Source organism: Ictidomys tridecemlineatus, chromosome 3 (genome assembly GCF_052094955.1).
Source record: "Ictidomys tridecemlineatus isolate mIctTri1 chromosome 3, mIctTri1.hap1, whole genome shotgun sequence".
Lineage (NCBI taxonomy): Eukaryota > Metazoa > Chordata > Mammalia > Rodentia > Sciuridae > Ictidomys > Ictidomys tridecemlineatus.
This window is the reverse complement of record NC_135479.1, coordinates 140,182,774-140,208,997: the sequence shown is the minus strand read 5'-3', so window position 1 is coordinate 140,208,997 and position 26,224 is coordinate 140,182,774. Positions and strand designations below refer to the sequence as shown.

Here is a 26,224-nt window from a genome sequence, read left to right as displayed (position 1 = left end):
GTGCAGAGGATCGAACCCAGTGCCTCACATGTGCTAGGCAAGTGCTCTACCACTGAGCTACAACCCCAGCCCCCAAATTTTTGTTATAAAGAAATGTTCTTAGTTCTAGATCAGGCAGAGATGTTTCCAACTGCCACCAAGCCCGACTGCTAGAAGTTGTAAGAACTTATCTCAGAACCTGGTCCTTTCCTGGCTAGCATCTGTAATGGCTCACTAAACTCTTGTTTCAAAGATCCCTCAGTCTCAAGAATTTTGGATTAATGGTACTTCAGGCTCACCTTTGGCTTTGCCATTCTTAGTAGCAAATGTGAAACATGTCACAAACACAGAGCTTGTTATAGTCAACTTTATATTTAGTGTAACCTATGAATTAAAAGTCAAAGTGGTGGCTGGGGGTGTGGCTCAGTGGTAGAGTCCATGCTTAGCTTATGTGAGGCCCTGGGTGTCATCCCCAGCACAGAGAAAAAATTCAAAGTGGCATGCATGCTACAACACTGATGACCCTTGAAGATGTTATGTTAACTAAAACAAGCCAGACACAAAGGACAAATATTCTGATTCCATCTATATGATGTACCCAAAATTATCCAGTCCCTAGAGACAGAGATAGAATAGCAGTCACTAGGAGGTTGGAGGAGGAGAGTGGAGATCAGTATGGACTGATAAAAACGTTCTGGAGATAGACTATGGTGATGGTTGCACCACAGTATGAATCAGCAAATGTCACTGAACTTAAAAATAATAAATTTAAGCTTGGCACATACCTATAATCCCACCAGCTTGGGAGGCTGAGGCAGGAGGATCTCAAGGTCAAAGCCAGCCTCAGCAATTTAGCAAGGCCCTAACCAACTCAGTGAGACCCTGTCTCTAAATAAAATTCAAAAAGGGCTGGGGATATGGCTCAGTGGTTGAGTGCCTCTGGGTTCATTCCCTAGTACCAAAAAAAAAAGTGAATTTGTGTTATAAACACATTTTTTAAAAGTAATGCATTGGGCTGGGTTTGTAACTCAGTGGTAGAGTGCTTGCTTAGCATTTTGAGGCACTGGGTTTGATTCTCAGCACCATGTAAAAATAAGTAAGTAAAATAAAAGTATTGTGCCCATCTACAACTAAAAATATTTTTTTTAAAAGTAATACATGGTGATTATAGATTTTTCAGAAAACATAAACAGGTAAAAAGAAGAAAAGTAAAGTATACTTAAAAAGTTATTTCTACTTAATATATTATAAACTCCTTTCCAAGTCATTGGTTCCTAATACCTTGCTAAAAAAGTTCTTCGAAGATTGAATGATATTTATTTTATTTTAAAACTATTCTATAATTTATATAATTAAGATTCCATTAGTGAATAGGTTTTTTTTTTCCTTTTTCTTCCTTTCTTTTTATTTTTAGTGCTGATGATTGAACCAGGGTTCAATTACATTCACGTTAAGCATGCCTCTACTTCTGAGCTATATCCCCAGCCATTTTTTTTAATTATTAGAAATATTACTGTAAGGGGCTGGGGATGTGGCTCAATCGGTAGCGTGCTCACCTGGCATGCGTGCAGCCCGGGTTCGATACTCAGCACCACATACAAACAAAGATGTTGTGTCCGCCGAAAACTAAAAACTAAATATTAAAAAAAAAAAGAAATATTACTGTAAGAAAATTCTTTTTTTTCTTATCTTTTTTTTTTTTTTTGGTACTAAGGAATAAACCCAGGGTAGTTTTATCACATCACTAGCCCTATTTTATTTTTTATTTTGAGACAGAGTCTAAGTTGCTTAAGGTCTTGCTAAATTGCTGAGGCTGCTTTAAACTTTTGACCCTTCTGCCTCAGCCTCCCAAGCTGCTGGGATTACAGGTGGGCACCACCACACCCAGCTAAGAAACATTCTTATATCTAAATATTTATGACCTCAGGAGGTAGGTATTTTTACAAGAGGATAAAATAACTCTGACCGAAGTGGCTCATGCCTGTAATCTCAAGAGGCTGAATCAGGAGGATAAAAAGTTCAAGGTAAGCCTGGGCAATTTAATGAGATCCTGTCTCACGAAGGAATGTGGCTCAGAGGTAGAGAGCCCCTGGGTTCAATCTCCAATACAGAAAAAAAATGGCAAAATGGCATATTCTTACAGATGCTTATTCAGTATCTTGACTGTGATGGAGATACACAAACCTACATATGTGATAAAATTATATAGAACTAGACACACATCAGCACACAAACACACACAAATGAGATTGAGTAAAATGGGAATTCTGAGTAAAATTGGGAGAGGCTGAACTTTCTGGGGGAAAATGACCAGCATCTTGTTAAGGGGTCCTTCTTCCTGTCCAGGATAATCCAAGCCACCTTAATTTTTTTTTTTTTTTTTTTTTTTTTTTGGTGCTGGGTATGGAACCCAAGGCCTTGTGCATGCAAGGCAAACACTCTTCCAAATGAGCTACATCCCCAGCCCCCACCCTAAATCTCAATATCTTAAATAATTAACAAATAATAAAACACAAACACTCAGAAATATATTAACAAAAGTGAAGCCCCTGATAGATCTAGTCCACATGGGTTCTTGAACTAGACAAAGATAAAATGGCTCCCTTGGTTTATTTAAGGGGTTACATCAAAGGCAGGGGTAAGGTTTCAAGGGCAGAGTCTTACTTCATGATGTGTTGCAGTCAACAGGATGATTGACATCTTGGTAGGTCACACCCATCTCAGGTGCTGTGTGGGATCTTAGGCAGAGTTTGAGAGGGGAAGTTCACCTGCATCAGGAGGTCAATCTCTGTGTGGGGAGACCCAGGGAGTTCCCAGTGCCAGACTTATCCCCTCCGGAGGCTACTATGTGCAACGTAGTCCACACACAGCTCACAGACAGCTTGTGACAGGGAACTAGGAAAAGGACTCAGGAACGCTCTCTGGAGTATGCCTTACAACTGCATGTAAATCTACAGCTATCCAAAAAAGGCTTTGTGGGAGGCCATCCTCCCTCGTGATTTGAGTTACCTCCCTGGCTGGGTGAGAGGCACTTAGATACAGCTGTGTCAGAGCTTTCCCCACCCTTCTCCAGGTCCGAGGGCTTGTCCATGCAGAGGTGTGAATGGCCACTGCCCCAAAGACCCAATCATTGCCCCTGACCTTGGGATGCTGCCCCCCCTTAACCTTTATTGGGTGGGATTTTCCCTGGAATTTTTTTGTTCCCCAATAAAAGCCCACTCCCTGGCTGTTCTCTCTCTCTCTCTCTCTCTCTCTCTCTCTCTCTCTCTCTCTCTCTCTCTCTCTCTCTCTCTCTCTAGTGTCTTCTAGAAACCTCGCTACCGCATTAGATGGCTGGAGGCTGGAGCTAGAAGGAGCCAACCTGATGCTGGTTTAAAGGTAATTAGAGTCTTGTTTCTTTAATTCAAAACTCCCTAGCAGCTTCTCAGACTCGAACCTTTTTTCATGAAGCCGGTGCGGGTCGCCGGCCAAAAGGTTTAATTTTTCTAAATGTAAAAAAAAAATTATATGCACATCAACATAAAGAAATTGCTGGGTTAAAATCATTGTTTTAAAAGTTTCAGTGTATGTTACACACACACACACACACACATATATACACACACACACACACCGATATATAATATATAATATACTATTTCATATGATATAATATTTTATATAATATATAATATGATACATAATATATAATATTATAATACCATATAAATAGCATACAAATAGCATATAAATAACAAATAACAAACAAGACACATATAACACATATAACACACATAACATATAACACATATATCACATATATCATGCATCACATATATCACACACATATTTCACATGTATATCACACACATATCACATATATATCACACATTTATGTCACACACATATCACACACCACATACAGTGTACACACAATGCACACATACAACACACATATAACACACATATATAACACACATAACATATAACACATATATAACACATATATGTAACATATAACACACATATAACATGACATAGGTGACACACATGTATAATAGCTGTGCATGTAACACATGTGCATATAGTGCATGTGCATATAACACATGTATATAACACATGTGAATAACACGTGCATATAAAATGTGTATGTGTGTGTGTGTGTATATATATATATACATTCCTGCCAAAGTGTAAGAACTCTACTGCACAACACTGAGTATTTTAGAAATAACTTCTTAAATTATTTCTCATGACTATTGAATCCTCCCAAGTCTTTATGTTTGTTTGTTTTGTGGTACTAGGGACCAAACCAGGGTCTGAGATACATCCCCTTTTTAAAAATTTTTTATTTTTTGAGACATGATCTCATTAAGTTGCCCAGGCTGGCCTAGAACTTATGATCTTCCTGCCTCAGTCTCCCAAGTAACTGAATTCCCTCAAGGTTTTTTAAACTAGGGGCACAGAGTCATTTCTCCTCTTTCCCCCTTACTTCCATGTGGTGCTGGGGATCAAACACACCAGGGCCTTGTGCATGCTATGCAAACACTGCACTACACGCCCAGTCTCATTTCTCCAATTTTAAGTAAAAGTTTTTTGTGTTTTTATCATTTTTCTTCTGGTTGATACCTTTTCACTTCTATTCTGATAAACTTTCCTTAAGGGGAGACCAAAAGATCTTTCTTTCTGTGCTTTAACAGCGCTTCTCATAAGAATCACTTGTCCTAAGAACCACACTTGGAAAAGCAAGCAGTTTTTCATCTTAGAAGTCACTATGACCTTGGAGCACTATGATTTAAGTGAACTATACTTTGAGTAGCATCATCTGAGAGTTTGTTAGAGCTGCAAATTGCTCTGGCCCCAGCCTAAATTTTTTGAATCTGTTTCTGGGCTTGGAGCCCAGCAATCTGTTTTAATATGCTCTCCAAGCATTTAGAATTGGAAAATTTTATTTGTAAAAGATACTGATGAATATCATTATATTTTCTCCACTTCCTTGCCCTTGATACCATATCAGTTCTATGAGACAGACCCTTTATCCCTTTATGCTCACTCTTAAATCCCTCACAACTAGAACGTGTTTGGCACAGAGGGGTACTTCTAATTGTTTAAGGGAGAATTTAGAAATGAACCAAACTCTGTGTCTTTGCTTCCCAGCTGACGGGCCAGAATCCCACACCTAGCTCTGGCAGTGTTTTACATTATAAGGAGAGGACTGGTGGGGGTTGAAAGGAAGACCCTGTCCAGAGCTAATTTTTTTGGTACAGTTTCACACACGTAGGGGATCAGAGGCTTGGGAGTGTTTGTTGGCCAATAGGTGTAAAAGGAGGGCTATTATATGCCTTAAACCGTAAGCACATCAGTCAAGAGTCTGTCTTTGAGACTGCTATTCAAACAGGCAAGCAGCAAGTGGAAGAAAAAGAAGTGATGTGGAAGCTTATAGATGATCTCAAACATGCAGTAGTCCTTCTCCATCATGTGACTTCTTCCAAGGGGCCTCAAAATAAGTGTATAATGAGTTTCATCTCCTCGTTTTTCCCCAGGCTTCCTCTGGAGGAGAAGACAAGAGCAGGACAGACAGAAACAAGGAATTTTGAAATTTTTCATAGGTCTCATTAATCTCTGCTAGAACAGTTTAGTTTACTAATGTTTTCCAGAATGGAGAACATTCCCTGACACCTACTGAGTAGGTGCTCAGTAAATACTTCTTGAATGAAAAATGAGCAAGAGGCCCTTGTCTTATGACACTTGTTCCAAAAGGCCAAACCTTCTAGAATTGATCTGCCTCCTAGTCTAGTCTTTTGGGGCATTGTGAGCCTAGAAAAGACTCTACAAGCCCAGGATCCTATTTGTAACCATAGCATGCATGGAACCAAGTGCCCAAGGCAGCCAAGGACGATGGTGAGGCCTGCAGCAGTAGCTCTGGATTTGACAAACCAGCTAGGCATAGGCACAGGAATGTCAGTGTTTGAACAGGAAAAGAGTCACTGCAGCTGATTCCAAGAATGCTTTCACTTCCCTGAGAGTCATCATGCTTATTGCTAACTGGATTCAACCCGATTCCACAGAGAAGCTCAAAAAGACACACATATAAGAGCTCACATGGGGATTTACTTAGCAGTCTTTGGAGGAAGTCAGTGTTGACTCAGGATTGACAAAGCAGCACTCTCTCCAAAGCCCCCAAAGAACATCTAATTGAACAGGGAGCAATTGCAGTTATCCCCACAGCAAAGCAAAGCAGATCAAATTGTTAAAAATTGTTAAAAATCTCACTTGAACCACCCTCTCCATACATATAGTCCAGATGTAATTCAGAAGAATGACAAACTCAGGGACATCTCCATTGGCTGTGCCCTTGAAGGCATATGGACCTGCTTCCTGGAACCAGAAAAAGCAGCTTTTACTTGTATTCTCTGCCAAGTCACCCTTCCCACCTCTACACACAAGGTAGCCTGGCTGGCAGTATTTCCTTGGGACCATGGAGCTGATTTGGGAGTAAAACTGTATCTCTCAACATGCTGAAATCACTGGTACACAGGGCTCAGTTGACTTAGCCTCTGCCTCAGTTTCTCTAAGTGAGTGCCCTTAACCAACAAACTCATGCAAAACTCATCCCTCCACCATCTCCTGACAACTTGCTACGTAATAACCCATGAGTAGGATTTGGACACACCATTACCTGGAAGCTCCAGGCCAATTTTTATTTTATTACAAAAGACATTGTATATAGCATACAAGCTTATGAAATTATTTTACTATTTATATTTCTCTTTCCCCCATAACAACAACAACAACAAAAAGTTTCTCCTGGAAATGCTAAATGTTTTGCTTTCCACATTTCCTTAGTAAGCAGTGATTTTAAATCCAGCTCAGCGTTTCAGATTGTATGTGTGTGTGTGTGTGTATGTGTGCGTGCATTCTGTGGTTCTGTGGTATGTCTTATCACCACAGATACACTCCGTTCTAGCTTGTCTTGAATCCTGGGTAGGTGGAAGACATAACATCTCCCTAGGTTCGTCCTTCCTGTTTTGTTTCATTAAACCCTAAAACCAGTGGATTGTGAAACAATCTCCTTTGTGTCGGGCCCAGGACTGCCCCCAAAGCTGATAAGATTCAATGGAACTATTCAGCTGCTACCCATGCTGCACTACAAGGCTTCAGAGTATTTGCCTCCACCAAGACCTTATGACGAAGCACTTTCTCTTTTATAAATCTTGGGATTAGCAGGGCCCGTGCTTTTTACCCTGTTGCAATGTAGATTCACTGAAAGGTCTTCTTTCCTTGAAAATGTTTAATGATTTATTGATTTATTTTTTTTACCATTTAAAAAATTATTGTAAAATACCTATAACACTGCTGTCTCAGCCATTTCTAAGTGTACAGTTCAGTGGTTTTATTACATTCCTCATGTTGTACAACCGTCCCACTGTCTAAACTAATTCATCACCCCAAATAGAAATTCTGAACCCTTGAGTAATAATTTCCCATTCTCTCTACCCTCCCTGCATGCCCTGTAATCTATAATCTACTTTCTGTCTCTATGAATTCGCTTAATTTCATATAAGTGAAATAGAACATCTGCTGTTGTATGCCTGACTTCTTTCACTTAACATAAGGTCTCAAGGCTCATCTCATGTAGCATTCCTCTTTATTATGAATAATAGTCCATCCATATGGTGATGGACACATGCTTTGGTTGTTGTGGATACTACTACTCTGAATGTTGGTGCACAGACGCCTTTTTGAGTCTGATTTCAATTCTTTTGCATACTGTATGTATTAGGAATGGGGTTGTGAGGTCATAAGGTAACTCCAAGTCTATCTTTATTATTTAGTCAGTTTGTTATGGAGGGAGAAATAAGTACCATGTAGATATTTGTGGTATTGTGAGGACACAGACAAACGACTCAGCACATGTTGCATAGCCTCTCTCCGTGATGACAGCAGTCTCTGAGAAGTTTAATGAGGTGGGGCTAGGACAATGCTGGGATGGGACATTGGAGGGAGCCATTTATGTGAACTCACGATATTGCTTAAAGCCTTGGTAGGGTTCATTTGCTGTCCAGCAGTTTGTGGATTCATTTTGTTTTCTTTTGTTTTCACGAGAGAAGGACCTATACAGTGGCTTGTCTTTATTGAAAAGAAGAAACACATTTTGAGTAAGTTAGTTCAGGCTCACGGTGGGTCAACTAGTGAGGCACCAGCTTGTAAAGGGTTCCACAGTTTGAGCATTGCTGGGTCTCTCCTTTGTGCAGCCAGAACCAGGTGACAGCACTGTTGTCCTCACAGATGTCACTCAGTATTCACTTACTGTTGATGAATGGGACCAACTCAGGGCCTTCTGTAGTACTGGAAACTGGGGGTCATATACTCTATGGGCCCAGGCTCTTCCTTGCAGCCATCATGACCTCCCATAACCTCCAGTTACCTGGTCATCTTCAGTAGGAACACCACCACCCAAAGCCATGGAGCACAGGGCAGCCACCCCTTTGGAATCTTGGGACCTGTGCTGGCAGCATTCTAGCTCTACTCTGTTTATTTTGGTATTGAGGATTGAACCTGAGCTATTTACCACTGAGATACATCCTCAGCCCTTTTTATTTTTTTTTTTTATTTTGAAACAGGATTTTTCTAAGTTGCTTAGGGCCTAAGTTGCTGAAGTTGCTAAGTGGTTGAACTTACGATCCTCTTGTCTCAGCCTCCTGAGTTGCTGGGGTTACAGGTCTGTGCCACCTTATCCAGCAGAGTGGTTTTATTATTTTTTTCTTTTTTAAAATTTAAATTAGTTTTTATTTAAGAATTTCTAACATTGACAACTCTTATAAAAAGCATCCAAGCCCAGGACACGGAATTGCAGCAAACAGCATTCTTCTGGGTTAGGGTTAGGGTTAGGGTTGTTTTCATGGGAGACCCAACACTATTAAATCACATGTCTTCTGGACTGCTCTTTACTTTCACTACCAATGAAGCATCTGTCTCATTCTTTTTCCTTTTGTTATCTTTGGGATAGTTCACATCGCATACCCAGCATCGGGGGCATGCAGAATTCCTTCTACTAGGCGAACACCTCTCATACACTGAGTCACTGGATTCCTGTAACACAGCCCACATGCCCCTGCATCCAAGAGCAGCCCAGCTACCTCTATGTTTTCACAAAAATGGCCTATTAAAAAAAACTATTTATTTTTTAGTTGTAGTTGGTCACAATACCTTTATTTTATTTATTTATTTTTATGTGGTCCTAAGGATGGAACCCAGGGTCTCACATGTGCTAGGGGTGTGCTCTACCTCTGAGCCCCAGTCCCAGCCCAAGTGTGGTTATTTTTCAAAAAGTTTTAAAGGCCTCACCACTGAGGGTTTTGGGCAGTTGAAGCAGAATAGAAGACATATGGATAGGTAGGAAGGTGACGTGAGACAAAACAAGAATGACCAAAAGTGACTCTCCAGATTTTAAATTCCATTTACACATTCTTTTGTCTCACACATACCGCTATTAAATTGATTATCAAACTTATCTACAGGTCCATAAATAACTTCTCTCCTGACTGGACCTTAAGAAAAACAAGTCTGAGAATGCTTTTCCTCCACAAATATATTTTTTATGATTTATAGTTTTAGGATCTGATTATTTCATCCATATATCATACTATCAATAAAATCTTCAATGTGAGGTGGGGTTGTGGCTCAGTGGTAAAACGCTTGCCTCACATGTATGAGGCACTGGGTTTGATCCTCAGCACCACATAAAAATAAAGAAATAAAGGTACTGAGTCCATCTACAGCTAAAAATATTTACCAAAAAATTTCTTCAATGTTACACAAATGTAGGACTGTTTAAATTCCCAAAGCAGAATGATGAAATCCCCAGGGAGGGAGATATAGAAGGGCTTAGGCCATCAGAGCAAGATGGTCGGTGAGGAGGTCAGGGACAGGGCCAGAACAAAGGAGCATGGAGAGGGGTCTTCTGATGAGGTCATCACTTGACAAACGTGCTCATGGACATAAGCAGGGGACCCAAGCAGACAGACGCTCCATGCTTGTGCTCTTAAGTGGGAGATCCAATAGAAAAACAAAAACAGATGCGTGGACAGAGGGGGCACCAATCAATAATTGTGAGGAGCGTGTGGACAGAGGAGGAGGTAAGGGAAGGAGGAAAGCCAGAGACCATGAAAAGAACAGGCCAACACTCCCCACTGGATTCCTAGGCCTAGGGCCCCTTCAGAGAAGTCTAGCTCTGTGTCTCTATCTCTTTTCAATAAACCTACTTCTTGCTTGCTATATTTGTGTCCTGTTCTTTGATTCTTTGCTGGACGGAGTCAATGAACCCAGGACCCCTCGTCCAAAAGGCTTTCAACTCAACAGGACTTTCCCACCTCAAGACAACAAAGAAAGTTGGGAACAACTGAAGGTACATTTCTTTAAATAACCCAATAGGAGATAGTGCAGTCAGTCCCAACCAAGGAGCCCTGGCTAAGTGTCCCTTTCCTCAGTGGCTGTTTACGCCAAAGATTGTGCGGTCAGTTTGGACCAGTGGACAGTGGCCAAGCACACATGAGTCAGGGATGAAAGCTGAGCAGACTGCCTGCTGGGCGCAGCATCTGCTTTCAATTTTGATTGCTGTGCACCCTTCTGCACGTAGAAGTAAAGTTCTTACCTTGCCAACAGAGCTAATCAGTCTTCAAGTGTTTACTTTGGCTCCTGGGAAGCCCAGGACCCCCATATTTCCAACACCATTATAGTACGTACATACACGAGAATGTGCTTGCACATGCACACATGCACAGAAACTTGGTGTGTTTTGTTATTTTGATTTCCCTGAATCTAGAACAGTGCCTGGCACAGAATATGAACTTAGTAAATATTTGTTCAGTGCGAGAATGAATGAATATGCCAGCACACAAACCACACTCTAGCGATAGGCATTTAGATTGATTCATCTTTTTTACTGCCATAATACTGTAATAAAGATTCTTTTTTTTTCTTTTTTTTTAAAGAGAGAGAGGTACAAAGAGGTAGAGAGAGAGAGAATTTTTTAATATTTATTTTTTAGTTATTGGCGGGCACAACATCTTTGTTTGTACGTGGTGCTGAGGATCGAACCCGGGCCGCACGCATGCCAGGCGAGCGCGCTACCGCTTGAGCCACATCCCCAGCCCCGAAAAGATTCTTATAAATTTATTTTTTCCTGTATCTACAATTATTTCCTTAGAATAAAATCCTAGTGATTGGATTTTGGAATTATTAATTTATTCAAGACATCTTATGTGAATAAACACAAATGGCCAACAAATATATGAAAAAAATGTTCAACATCTCTAGTAATCAGGGAAATGCAAATCAAACCTACACTAAGATTTCATCTGACTCCAGTCAGAATGGAAATGATCAAGAATATAAACAATGATAAATGCTGGCAACTTGTGGGTGGGATTGGAGACTGGTAAAACCACTCTGGAAAACAGTATGGAGATTCCTCAAAAAACTGGGAATAGGACCACCACATGACCCAGCTAGCCCATTCCTTGATATTTTCCCAAAGGATCTAAAATTGACATAACTGCAGTGATGCAGTCACATCATTGTTCATAGCAGAACAAATCACAATAGCTAAGTTATTGAATCAACCCAGATGTATGAATGAATTAAGAAATTGTGATATATATATATAATTTTTTGTTTTTTGTCAGTTGCCTGTTTGTGTGTGTGTGTGTGTGTGTGTGTGTGTGTGTAGTACTACTGAACCATAAAAAAAAGAATGAAATTATGGCATTTGCAGGTAAATGGATGGAAATGGAGAATATCATGCTAAGTGAAATTAGCCAAAGTCAGAAACTCAAAGATCAAATGTTTTCTTTAATATGTAGAAGCTAGAGAAAAATAAATGAAAAAGGGAGAGAAGAATATGATTACATAAAGAACCACTCAAATATAAATTAATAGACAAACAAAAGAAAATGTAGTAGAGGAAGGAGAACAGGAAAGGGAGGGAGGACGGGAGGGTAAAGGAGGAGGAGGATGAACTGAAATCAATTTCCAAGCAATGTGAGTTTGTCAGGATGAACCCGACTACTATAAAGCCCTGATGAAAATAAAATAAAATAAAGCACCATTTGCATAATTTGCAACATGCTTTCTAGAAAGCTTGTACAAGTTTTTGCCCCTGTTGTGAGAATACTTATAATACTAATACTGCAATTGAATATCAGTGCAAAATATTTTTTCCAATTTTACAGATGACAAAAGATAGCTTGATCTTTTGATTTTAATTTGCTATGACTTATGAAATTTACTATTTTCTTTATCTATAAGTCACTTTTTTGTTGTTTTTTTTGTGAGTTGTCTGTTTATATTTTTTGCCTGCTCACATTTCAGCATGGATGTGTTGGGGTTTTCTTATGATGGTAAACGTACCTAACATAGAATTTACCACTTTAACCATTTATAAATGTCTGGTTCTGCAGCATAAAGTACCTTCCCCTTGTTAGGTAACCATCACCACCATCCACCTCCAGAACATTTTCATCACCCCACAGGGAAATTCTGTGCCTGTTCATCACCTCCTCCTTCCTTCTACCCCCACCGCTCTACTTCCTGTCTCTGTAAGTGTGACTATTCTAGGGATCTCAGATAAATGGATAGATCATACAAGCTATCCTTTGGGGTCTAGTTTATTTCACTTATCATAATAATATTTTCAAGGTTTATCCATATTGATGCATATGTTAGAATTCATTTCTTTTTAAGACTGAATAATAGTCCATTCTATATAGATGGTTTTTGTCAGTTGCCTGTTCATATAGATGAATGGAATGAAGAATATTCCATTCTGTGGCACATTTTATTATCCATTATCTGCCAATGAACATTTCAGTTGCTTCTACCTTTTGGCTACTATAAATAATGCTGCTGTGAATGTTGATGTGCTTTTAATGCCCTTAGATCTATCTGCAGGAGTGGTATTGCTGGATCATATGTTAATTACCCACTTAATTCTTTTGAGGAATTGCCATAATGTTTCCCTCAGTAGCTGTACCATTTTAAATTCCCATCAACTAGGCATTAGGGATCCAATTTCTCCACATACTCGATAACACTTTTGTTTCCTGGTGTTTATTTGTTTGATAATAGCCATTCTAATGGGTGTGAAGTGGTAGCTCAATGTGTCCTTGACCTAAGTGCTAGGTTTCTCTTTTTTATTTGCAGGATCACTTTTTTAAAAAGAATGAGATTATAGCATTTGCTGGTTAATGGATGGTAATGGAGAATATCATGCTAAGTAAAAAAATCCAAACTCAGAAACTTAAAGGTCAAATGTTTTGTCTCAAATGCAGAAGGAAAGGATAGGATAACAAAGAACCAATCAAGTATAAATTAATAGACATTAATGTTTTCACGTGTTTATTGCAAACATGTTCTCAATTTTGTTGTCTGCCTTATAAATTTTATGTAATCAAATCTAGTAAGCATTTTATTGGCATCATCTAAGTTTACTTGCGTTTCCCTCTCCTTCAAGCTGGTAAGTATTAGGTATATTTTTTCCTTTTTTGTTCAATTCTTTGATCTATCTGAAATTAATATTGGATAAGATAACAGTCTAATCCATGTGTGTTCCCCATGGTTATAATCAATGGTTCCAGCATCGCTTATCAAGTAAGATTTCATTTCCCTGATTCATGACCAACACTTACAATGGACACCAAGTTCTTTATATACTCCAAGATCTGTGGACTGGACCCTGTGAGGTGCCTCCCAGATTTCTCTCTGGGAATGAAGAACTTACCCGCCCAGCTGCTGAAGCGGGAGTGGGAGATAGCCCTACTCATTGTTCCTCCTTCTAGGGACAGATTGCATCCAATGAGTGGTCACTACAGGCATACAAGCCCAGCCAGTGTATCCCAAAGAAAGACAATTTTGAAAGACTATGTGTCCTTTGGGTTTACTGAGCTTTTGTTGGGCCCCTACCTCAGGCGACTCCTCTCTGCTCTTCCCCTCCCCTTTCCTTCCTGTCTAGGACATTTATCCCCAAATCACTCCCTGTAAACATCCTGTGTGTTGATCTCTAGGGTCTCTGTGTGGATGTTTTGTTTCACTAATCTATTGATTTTGGTACCACGTATTTTGATTTTTTTTTGTAGTTTTCAAATACAAGGAGCTTTTTGCATTCTTAGTTATCATCTGAATCCATAGATTTATGATGTCATTTAGTAAACAAAACACCATACAAGGACTTCAATGGTAAACTGCTTTCTTAAAACATGTGAGGCAAGGTCCTCACATGTAAACACACACACACACACACACACACACACACACACATCATAACACAAAAATATTTAGTTCATAAGTGAACTCAAACATTATCTTTCATTTAAAACTGGCATCTTGAACCAGGCATGGTGGGCCTATAATTGCAGCTACTCAGTAGCTAAGGCAAGAAGATGCAAGTTCAAGGCCAGCCTGGACAACACAGTGAAACTCCATCTCAAAAAAAAAAAAAAAAAAAAAAGAGGCTGGAGTTGTAGCTCAGAGATAGAGCACTTGCCTGGCGCATGTAAGGCAATGGACTTGATCCTCAGCACCACATAAAATAAATAAATAAAACTAAAGGTATGGTGTCCATATACTACTAAAAATATATTTAAAAATTTAAAAAACGCAAAAGTGAAATAAGCCAATCCCATAAAACCAAAGGCCAAATGTTCTCTCTGATATGTGGATGCTAAGACTCAATAAGAGGGGTGGGGCGGGAAGAGGAGAAGTTCTTTGGATTAGACAAAGGGGAATGAAGGGAAGGGATGAGGGATGGGATTAAGAAAGACGGTGGAATGAATCAGACATAACTTCCCTATGTACATATATAAACACAATACCAGTGTACAATCACAAGAATAGGAAGTCATACTCCATGTATGTATAATATGTCAAAATACACTTTACTGTCATGTATATCTAAAAAAGCCCAAAAATATTAATAAAAAAGCAAAACAACACACTAATATCTTCCTTTCCCATCAATCTCAACTAACAAGAATCTAGTCTAAAACAGCTAAAAAATTGAAGAAGGGAAAAATCAACAAAGTTGACAAGCTAGTAGGCTCTTCTAAAGAAAACTATGGGTTCACTGGTAAATTGTACCAAACCTTTAAATAGACACCACTCCTTCTCAAACTCTACCAAGAAGTAGAAGAGGAAGGAACAATTCCCAACTCATTTTATGGGACCAATATTACCCTGATACCAAAGCCAGACAAAGATATCACAAGGAAAAACTAAGACTAATATCTGTTATGAGTATAGGTGTAAAACTCCTTAAAAAAAAAAAAAGAAGAAGAAGACCTGGGCTGGGGCTGTAGCTCAGCCACAGAGCATTTGCCTAGCATGCGTGAGGCACTGGGTTTGATCCTCAGCACCACATAAAAATAAACAAATAAAATAAAGGCATTCTGTTCATCTACAACTACAAAAAGATTTTTAAAAAAGACTAACAACCCAGATTCAGCAGCACATTAAAAATATTATATGCCATTGCTACTGGGATTTATCTCAGGAATGCAAGAATGATTCAACATATAAAAATGGAAGCCTAGGCTGGGGCTGGGGCTCAGTGGTAGAGTGCTTGCCTAGCACGTGTGAGGCCCTAGATTCGATCCTCAGTCCCACATAAAAATAAATAAATAAAATAAAAGTATTGTGTTCAATTACAACTAAAAAATAAATATTAATAAAATCAAGCACTGCACATGCCTGTAATCCCAGCGGCTCGGGAAGCTGAGACAGGAAGATCATGAGTTCAAAGGCAGCCTCAGCAACAGCGAGGTGCTAAGCAACTCAGTAAGACCCTGTCTCTAAATAAAGTACAAAATAGGGCTGGGGATGTGGCTCAGTGGTCGAGTGCCCCTGAGTTCAAACCCCAGTACCCGCCCCTCCCCCCAAAATGGAGTGTAGCTGGGCATGGTGGCACATGCCTATAATTCCAGTGATTCTGGAGGCTGAGACACAAGGATTTCAAGTTTGAAGACAGCCTCAGCAATTTAGTCAGGGCCTCAGCAACTAAATGAGACCCTGATTCAATTTAAAAATCAAAAGAACTGGAGATGAAACTCAATGGTAAAGCATCCTTGGGTTAAATCCCCAATACACACCCCCTCCCCCCGAAAAAAAATGTTGTATAGGTGATAGTCTGAAACACCATCACCAAACTGGGAACTGGGGAGATGGCCAAGGCTGATTCCAACATCATGCAGATCACCTTGGTGGTGCTCCTGTGATGAATGCAAGATTTCAGACCACACCCCATCAGATCATTGCAAGAATTGACAATATTGGAAATCACATCAGTGACTGGAGGGAAACACTTCAGACCTCATAACTCAGGCTGAGGTGGAAGAATTAGAAAACAGAAATAAGATAATTGCCACACAAAAGAGTTGAAGATTGCTAGAAGTTTACACTGAAGTATGGAACAATATTTTCCTGGTGGGTTTTCTCTCCTCTCATCTCCACCCCTTGCCAGGAAGCCAGCCAGGTCAGTTGCTGTTATTATTACTGTTGCCACATTTTAAGGATGAGAGAAATGACAAGTTTCTTGCCCAAAGTCAATGAGCCAGACAGTGTTGGTTTCTGAGCTTGGGTCTCCAGAGAGCAAGGATCTTCCCTTCCGGGAGGGATTCATCCCATCCCCTCAGAGCCTCCCCCACACCGCCATGATTCTCTGAACCTAGAACAAACATGCACAGCAGCCATAGGAAGCAGCAAAAAATATTTACGAGGATTTAACAGGCATGGGGGTCTTGGCACTCCCAACAGGGGAGTGAGTGAGGGCTCAGGCACAAGAGGCCTTCACGTGGGTCTCACAAAATGAAGTTCAGGTACACGTCCTGGCACTGCTAAGGGTGAAGAGGTGAATGAGAGTTCCTGGGGTCCTCCTGCTGCAGCACTGGGCTGATGGGAAGCTAAACACAGAGTCAGTACATGGGGGCTCTCCCTAGCCTCCACCTCACAGCTCACAGTCAAGCTCCTGGACCCCTGGAGACAGGACAAAGGAGAGGGCCACAAGTCACTGCAAGGGCCCTTGGGGGGCACTGTGGGTTACCCACCCTACTGCACTCCTAATGCTCCATTCCTTATGTTTCACGTGAGACTTCAAGTAAAAATTTCCATTTAAAAAAAGAATTTCCTTTAAAACATGATACACTACAGGACTCGTCTCAGTCCTCATTAATAACTGAGGAAACTGAGGCCCAGAAAGGTAAGGGACTGGCCAAGACCAACCAAAAAGTTATCGGTGCAGTCTTTTCTCTTCGTCTATCCAGGGACACCTGGGTGTGCTGTGTGTGCTGTGAAGTCCTGTGACCTGGACCCCACACCCTCCAGGTCTATAATCCCGCTCCTTCAGTTCCAAGTACTTCAGTTTCAAGGTCAGTCCGACCTCAGGGGCCTCTCCCAACACATGTGCAACCCATGGACACACCGCTCCTAATGCACACCCGCTATTCCTCATCTCCTGGAAAGCTGCAGCCTCGCCACTCCCTGGGGGCCCCTCCCCACTTGTATTGAAACCCAGAATTAGAGACATGGGCACAGGAAGGTCTGTGGGATGGTGTTGGGAGAACTAGATGGGTGAGCTCAGAGCCTCCATGGGATCCCACTTGCTTCCTTTCTCTCTCTGCATCCAGATAGCTGCAGACATATACCTGGAGAACAACAGTCCAGATACAAGAAGAGGTCACTGCCAACCTTGGCCTGGTCTCCATGACCACCCTCACTCCTCAGCCAGGAGCCTCATCCTGGCTGCAGTTCCCCTCTACCTCATTTCTTTGGGCAAGAAACTAGAAGGACAATGAAGAGGGACATTCCCAGAGGCTCCCAAAGTGCCCTAGAGAAAACCCCAAAGGAAAGGAACAGTGGGTGACAGGGCCTGGGAGCTGGGGATAGGGACCAGGGAAGAAGACCCAGCTTCACCCCACCCCACCAGCCCCAGGTCCACCACTTGAGCCTCTAGTTTACCAACTCACTTGGGTCCTACTGGCATACAAATGGTCAAATACCAGTTGTTGGCACAGCCTTGGTTGAAGAGTTATTATTCTGGAGTGATTTGCCCTGGAAGGAGATGGGGATGGGAAGAGGAGCTCAGAACCAGCAGGACTGGTCAAGGCCATTTCCAAGTGACCCTCCCTAAGTTGGTTGACTAAGCAAGGGCTCAACCCAGGCCTGGAGCAAGACTCCAAGGGCAGGGAAGCACAAGAGTGACCCAGGGCCTCCTGCCTTCCTGGGCTCCTAGGAGGAGTGACCTCCCTTGCCCCACTTGTGAGCAGCTCTCCCCAGACAGTGCTGACACTGCACCCACCTCTCCTGCCTTCCCAGGGCTCCTCATCACCTTGTGCCTCCCTGTGTAGCATCCTTGCTCTGTTTCCATTGGCCACACCTATCCTCTCACCCTGTCCTTGCAGATACTTTTTAGGGTCTTCCTTGTGCTGCTCAACTGCTCCAAAGACAGTGTCACCACCCCACTCTCACTTCACTTCCCACCTCTCATTTTTTTTCTAAACATGTGCCTTCATTGAATTTCCCTATCTGGGAGAGCAGTGGCAGTGGGGGAGGCCCAATCACATGGCCCAGGAAAATCTGGGCTGAAGGCCTTCAGAATACAAAGCAGGAAAGGTCAAGCTCAAAGGTCAAGTCCCCCTCTGGACACTGACTGGCTTCTCCTCTCCCTTACGCCACTTTCTCCTTCCCCCCACTCCATCCATCAGCCTCACTCCTCCTTCTCCCAGACCAGGTTGAATCTCAGCCCAGCTTGATGTGCTTTAGCTAGCAAATATTCTGTCACAATGGGAAGTGGCCCAGCAGTACCGCTGTCCACCCCCAACTCTCCCATGGCCCACACATGAAGACTTTGATCTTTGACACTATTCTCCACTAGAAAGAACTAGGATTCCACATCAGGACACCTCTGGAATATCCCACCATGTCCAAAAAGCAACATGAACCATTGTGCTCTATGAGGTTCTGTCTCCTTTAAGGTGTTCACAGCACTTAAGAAACTACTATCCTGCCAAGGTAGCAGCACATACCTGGAATCCCAGTGACTTGGGAGGCTGAGCAGGAGGATTGCAAGTTCAAGGCCAGCTTCAGAAACTTAGCAAGGCATTCAGCAACTTAATGAGACCCTATCTCAAAACAAAATATAATAAGGATTAGGGATGCAGCTTCAGTGGTAAAGCACTCCTGCGTTCAAGCCCTTGTGCCAGAAGAAATAAATTAATTAATGGCAGACTATTAAAAAATTGCAGAATTTTTAAACTTAGAGAAAGAATATTTGATTAGATATATATCATGTGTAGAAAATATTGATTGTACATAAAGTATAGAAAATGTTTAAGGAATGATAATTAATAAATTTCTAAGAACTGAGCAGTGAATGTGAATACTATCCTCCCCCCACATGGCACCCTATCACACACAACTCGAATCCAACAGCTCTGAGGCACCCAGACCAGCCTCTCCCACTGGCTCCACTCCTGGGGCTCCTGCTCCCATTCTGTGTCTCAAACACCCTCACACTCCACAGGACCAAAATGCAGCGGCATCTTCTTCTTGCCCCATCTTCTGCCCAACTTCCTGCTGCCTCTCCTTCTTCCCCTTATACTGGGGGAATCAGGGTACCAGGCTTCTGTTCCTTTCTCTTTTTTCTTCTGTCCCCAAAGTTGATTCTTTTGTTTGTTGTTTCACTCATTTATTCAGATCCCTTCTCTTTATGTGCTGGGGATTGAAGAACCCAGGGTCTTGCACATGCTAAGCACATGCTCTACCCACTGAGATGCACACCTAACCAGAAATATTTCAGGGCATCAAAAATGCCTCAGTCAAACCGGGAATGATGGCACACACATGTAATTCCAATTACTAGGGAGACTGAGGCAGGAGGATCACAAATTCCAGACTAGCCTCAGCAACTTAGCAAGACCCTGTTTCAAAATTAAAAAATTGAAGGGACTGGGGATATAGCTCAGTGGTAAAGTGCCTCTGGGTTCAATACCCAGTAGCAAAAAAATAAAAGTTCAGTCACTGCACAGGGTGGTTGAAAACAGCACGGCCAGCCTACTTTCAGGGTGATGAGGGCAGCTGCATCACAAGGCCCTGACACCATGGGGAGAGGCCAGAAAAGAACAGACAACCCAACCCACAGCATCCAGGTACATGCAGAAGAGAAGCCCAGAGATTTAAATGCTAAGACATGCAAGAAGGCTATTTCAGCTACTTCTGGTTTCAGAAGCTGTGTCTGGTCCAGAAAGAATACTCTGTAGAATGTCTGCTGGCTTGGGTAATTGATGAGACAATTATTCTGAATTCAAGGGCAGGAGCTGGGCTGATGTGGGCCAGGAAGTGAAGAGTGGAGCTGGTGAGCAAGATCAACTCTTTCAGGGAATAAGGCACAAGGGTTACAACAGGTGGAGTAGAGGCCTGGGACATTAAGGATGGTGGTTGCTTGGCTTTTAAGATGATGTACAAGCTGTGTAAATGACCATGGGAAGGAATGGTAGTAAGAGTAACAATAGCGCATAGGGCACTTTCTGAGACCAGCCACTGTTCTATGTGGTTTACACGAATTAACCTAAACTTCCCTGTTTTACAGATGATAGGGAAACTGAACAACCAGGTGGCCAATAGCATACCCAAGGTCTCCCTGCTGGTATGCTGTAGAGCTGTGATTGGACTTACATGGTCTGGCTCCAGAGTCCTTTCTATCACCCACCAAGCAAGTGACTCCAGGAGGAGTTGTAGTCAGGAAACAGAGCTGGGAGGACATAAAGTTGGAGCATGGGATCAGTGCTTGAAATGAGTGCTGCAGGTAATAGAAAGGAGCCCTGTCTGGTGAATCCCAGTGCAGACCACACTTAGGTCCCTTGAGAATAGTGATCCTGGACATGGAGGGCCTCATTCTGATCAGAGGAGGAAGGGCCTATGGCCTGACCTGGGGCTGGAAGAACCACAGGATGGAGGAAAAAAAACGGCTGCCAGGCAAACTCAATGATGGAGTGAAGCTGGAGAGAGGAGAAGACAGGCAGACCACAGGGCTGAGGAATAAGGGCCAAGCACAGGAGTCACATGTGGGAGGGAACCACATATGGCAGTGGTGGGTGCTGACTAAAAGGATGGGAGGTGATGAGCAGACAGGCTCTTCTGTCTTTTCAGTTGACTCAGGGTCTGCAGCTTCACCTCCCCCACTGATGCTGCCCACCAGTCTTCCTGAAAGAGCCTTTAGTCAAGTGATTGCCATACTAAAGGAATCCCATGGTAAAGATGCCCACTCTTCTCATTCCTATTCAACACTAAAAAGAAAAAGCAATAAAGACACACAGATTGGAAAGAAGGTAATGAAACTGTTCTTCACAGATGACATGATTTTCTCTGAGGAATGAACAACAATACTCATTGGTAGAGCACCTCTGATTCAATCCCCAGAACTGGAAAAACAACACTAAGAACTCCTGCTCTTCGGAAGATGCTATGAAGAAAATGAAACAAAAGCCACAGATAGCAAAAAAAAAAAAAAAAAAAAAAAAAAAAAAAAGATTTGCAAAACATAGATTTGAATTTAGTATAGAGAACTCTTAAAATTCAATTAAGATTTTTTTAATATATGCAAAGATTGGAGCAACAACCTTACCAAATATGGCCAATACAACATGAAAATATGCTCAACATCATTATTCATTAGGAAAATACAAACTAGAGCCTTAATGAGATACCACTACTCATTTATTAAGCAGGCTACAATTTAAAACAAAATAACAAATGGCAGTGTGAAATGTTGATGAGGATGTGGAGCAACTGGAATTCCCACACGTTGTTGGTAGAAATTGGAAATGGTACAGTTGTTTTGGAAGACAAATTTGGCAATTTCCTACAAAGTTCCACACACATTTTACTTTATGACTCAGCAATGCTACCTCTAAGAATTTACCCAACAGAAATGAAAACTTATGTCTGAGCAGAGGAGGAAGGGCAATGGCCTATGGCCTGACCTATGGAGTCACAGGTGGAGGAGGACCAGATACGGCAGTGGTGGGGTGGTGACTAAAAGGATGGGAGGTGATGCCTGTGCATCAATGTTTGCAGCAGCTTTATTTATAACTGCCCCAAACAGCTGGGCACCATGGCCCACACCTGTAATCTCAGCAGTTTGGGAGGCTGAGCCAGGAGGATTGCAAATTCAAAGCCAGCCTCAGCAACTTAATGAGAACCTAAGCAACTTAGTGGGAATCTGTCTCAAAATTTAAAAATAAAATTTTCATAAAGAAAGAAAAAAAGAGTGCTCAGGGGGTTGCTGGCAATGTGGCTCAGTGGTTGAGCACCCCTGGGTTCAATCCTTGGTACAAAAAACCAAACCAACCAACCAACCAAACAAAACGTACTGGCAAAAACTAGATACAATGTAAAAAAAAAAAATCCTTCAATTGGTGAATGTATAAATAATCCGTAGGGAATCCATACAATACTACACAGCAATAAAAGGAAATAAACAATATGAACAACAACATGGATGAATCTCAAATGCATTGAACTAAATGAATGAAGCCAGATGAAAATGGCAACGACCCCATTTATACGGGATCCTGGACAAAGAAAAAACAGAAGGGCACAGGGAAGAAACTGACAACAAAAGATCATGAAAGGATTTTATGGGGTAATCAAACTCTAAGCTTGATCGTGCTGGAGAATGCAGGAGGATCCTTTGTCAAGATCCCTAACTCTAAACCAAAAGGGTGAATTGTACTGTTTGTAAATTATTCCTCAATAAATGACTTAAAAAAAAAAAAACCTATCATGGCTCCCAGGTTTCCACTTCTTTCCACTTCTTCAAAATTAAGTTGTACTCTTCACTTTCTCTTTAATCTCAACCCCTAGGGGTCAACTTCATTGCCCATGCCACCTTTGGCTTGAATTAGAGCCTTTTCCTCATCATTTCGTTAATATCCTACCTTCGGGTTTCTGTAACTTTTTGCAAAGGTGTGCCTCTCACAGGCAATGCCCTCCTGTCTTCTGCCTCACCTAGGACGTGACGAGATGCATGTCCTCCTCTACAATGTAGGCCTCGCCAAACTCAAGTTTCTTCCTGTCCACTACACCACTCAGGACTGACCCCTGCTCACAGTGTTCCTGGGTGTCGGCCGGTGTTATTCTGATGGCAGGGTGCTTATCTATTCTACACCCATTCCTCAAACAACGTGCAGCCTAGCACACAGTAGGCTCTCCCTGCAATGCACCCAGGAGGGAGAAGGAACACTGAGCTCCAGTGGGAGGAGAGAGCTGCATCGTAAGAGATGGGTCTGGAAAGGCTCAGGAGGCACCAGCAGGGCCAAGGGCAGTGGAGATCAGCAGCAGCAGCATGAGCAGCAGCAGGACGCCCAAGGTGGGTACAGCAACTGTGGAGCGGCGCCCAGGCTAGGAAGCCAGGCCACGGGAGAGTTCCTCCCTGGCCCCTCCCCTTAGCCCGACTCCGCCCTCCCTGGCTCCTCCCCCGCGAGCCCCTCCCGCCCACCACAGTTAGGCGGTTAGTCCAGCTCACCCAAGGGACATCTCACTCCACCGCGCTGTCGTCAGGCCTGTTCCTTTTCAACCTTCATTACCCCACTCCCTGGCTCCACTAGATTCTTAACTCCACAGTCCATCCTACCCCACCCATCTCCCTGACCCCTCTCGCCTTCAACCTGTCCTTCACAGGTCCTCCCAAGCGGCTCCTCTCTCTAGCCCCGCCCATGTCAGCCCTGCCCTCGGTTACCCTGCCCCTTGGCTGTCCAGCCCCTGGGCAATCTGTCCCTCCCCACAATTCGTGTTCTTCCCACTGTGGGCCCTTGGGGCTGTGTGGACAGCCATGGCTTTGTCCAGGGTCATGTGCCTCATGCGCTGGAGGAATATGATGCAGGTAAGCAGCAGGGCACCCAGGTAGAAGCACAGGGACACGAGCAGCAGCAGGAAGATCCGGAAGTTACGGTGACCTATGCAGTTATTGACCCACTTGCAGTGGTGGTCAAACTCTTAGGGGAGAGGAGGCAGGACTCAAGGGTCTATCTGGATGGGCCTCCATTGCGGCCCAAATCCAGAGGCCTCCCCCAATTGGCCCTCTAGGCCTCTTGCTCTTGGTTCTACACACGGGCTCCCATCTCCAGGGAGAAGCTGGCATTTCCATTGTTAGAGCACAAGTTAGGACGAGGTGGCCCATTGCCTGTCATGAATGAGGTCTTTAGAGACAAGACCTGCCTGGTGTCACTTCAAGCAGGATATAGAATAACTCTGGGCCTCTATTTTCTCAGATACTGGGGGGGATGAAAAAAATCTCTTGCCCAGCCAGCCTTCTGCACTTGGAAACCCACGCAGGGTGTGCACATGAGAGAAGAGCACTCAGAACCCAGGAAACCCTCCAACTTGGACACCCAGAGGTGGACAGGCAAAGATCCCCAGAATAGGGCAGCAGCTGGCTTAAATGTCTGGGTTTCTAATATCAGAAAGCCAGGGGATGGTCAGGTGCTGCCTTCCTCCCCCTGACTCCACCAGGCTCAGCACAGATGAGATGCCCTTTTGCATGTCAGCACCTGTGCAAGCAAGGCCAGTCTCTCAGGTGCAGAACCAGAAGCAATAACAGATGTAAGTGACCAAGAGTGTCTGGGAGCCACTTTTAGCAGTCTGGGAAGATGGTCTCATACCCACCCCTGGCCCACATATGATGTGAAGTTCCTGGTCCTGGCCCAGTGCCCTGGGATGGGTTGGTGAGTGGACAGGAAAGAGGAATACTCACCTCCACACAGATGTTGCACCATGGACAGTGGCAAGTCCTTGGCGAGCAGTGGAAGTAGCACTTTGGGCACCACGGCATTTGGAATATCCTGCACACATCCCTGCCTCATATGTCGTCTTGAGGGTCCTGTTAGAAAGAGTCTGGCATGAAAAGATTTGGGGGCAGTGGCAGGAAGTCTTTCCATCACTCTGGTGCTCGGGGCAGCCCCATAGCATCACTGGGCAACAAGAAGATAGGGAGGAGGTGGGCAGGGGAATCCCGGTCCCTGTTGAGCAAGCTGACCACTCAGATGGGTGGGCAGTCAAAGAGAAGGGGCTGTCCAGCCTCAAGAGCTCTATTTGGAGCTCCCCCCTTAGGAATAGTGATCAGTGCTTGGAGTCGGGTGTGAATTGGGAAGGAGGAATGGTGAACTGCGTGGTTTGGAAGAGCCTCCTGCCTCTCTTGCCAGCCTGCTCAGACCTCTCTTTTAAAGCAACTGGAAAACCTCCAGGATTCTGTTTTTTCTCACCTCGGAGGCTTGGGAAATGAAATGCCAGGGTCTAAAGTAATGATGACATGGAAAGAAGGGATCCTGAGGCCACAGGTGGGTTTAACATTTTAGAAATCACCCCTATAGGCATCAGCCCTTGGACTGCCACCTCCTTCTCCCAGGGTTTGAGGCCTTGCCTCGATGCAAGATACCAGGATCTGAGACATTTAGACCTATCAGACTGTAGAAAGTTAGGACAAAGAGAAGGCCCATAATCACTGGAAAGGACTACTCTCCATTCTGAGCCAGCCATCTGCATCTGAAACCAGAGGCAGACTCAGTTCAGGTCTGGGGCAACCCAGAGCTCCCAAGAGGTCTGGTTCACCTGAGGTAGGACTCACATGCCTTAGGGACAGATCTAAGGCTAGAGACAAACCTCAGAGACTCCACCAAATGTCACCAGCATTATCAGTCACCCGCCGTTCCCTAAATGCACCAGGCACTCTAGACCTCTGTGCTTGCACATTGGGTCCCTCTAACTTTATATACCCTCCTTCCCCTCCTGACCCTCTCTCTCCACTTCCCTGCCTCTTCACTATCTTTGTCTGTTTTCCATTCTTTTTGTAAGAAACCCACAACTCACTTGAGAGACTCATGAGAATGCCAAGAAGAGGCACTGAAAGTGACCAGCAGCACTACATTAAATGCAGAAAACAGGCTTGGAAAAAACAAGAATATCCCACCATAGGTTGGGGTGGGGGCATGACATCCTTTGAGAAAGGCATGGCTAGGCCTTCTGTTCTCAGAGAAATGAGAGCCACCAGTTACCTCTTACAGGTTGGCACCCAGAGTGCCGTGACTATGGCAGGGAAGGGAAGAAATATCAAGTTTGACATCACAGACATTCCAGAATGGGGGCTCTGGTTGCTTTCAGTGACTCTGGGAGCAACCTTCCCCTGCCCCCACATATGCACATGTTGTAGACTGGGACATCCTGC

General features: G+C 43.1%; 1 pseudogene; it reads right to left on the bottom strand.

Annotated features, from left to right (window-relative positions):
* Positions 1–17,569: 17,569 nt before the first annotated feature.
* Positions 17,570–26,194, bottom strand: LOC144375739 (palmitoyltransferase ZDHHC19-like; annotated as a pseudogene).
* Positions 26,195–26,224: the final 30 nt, after the last annotated feature.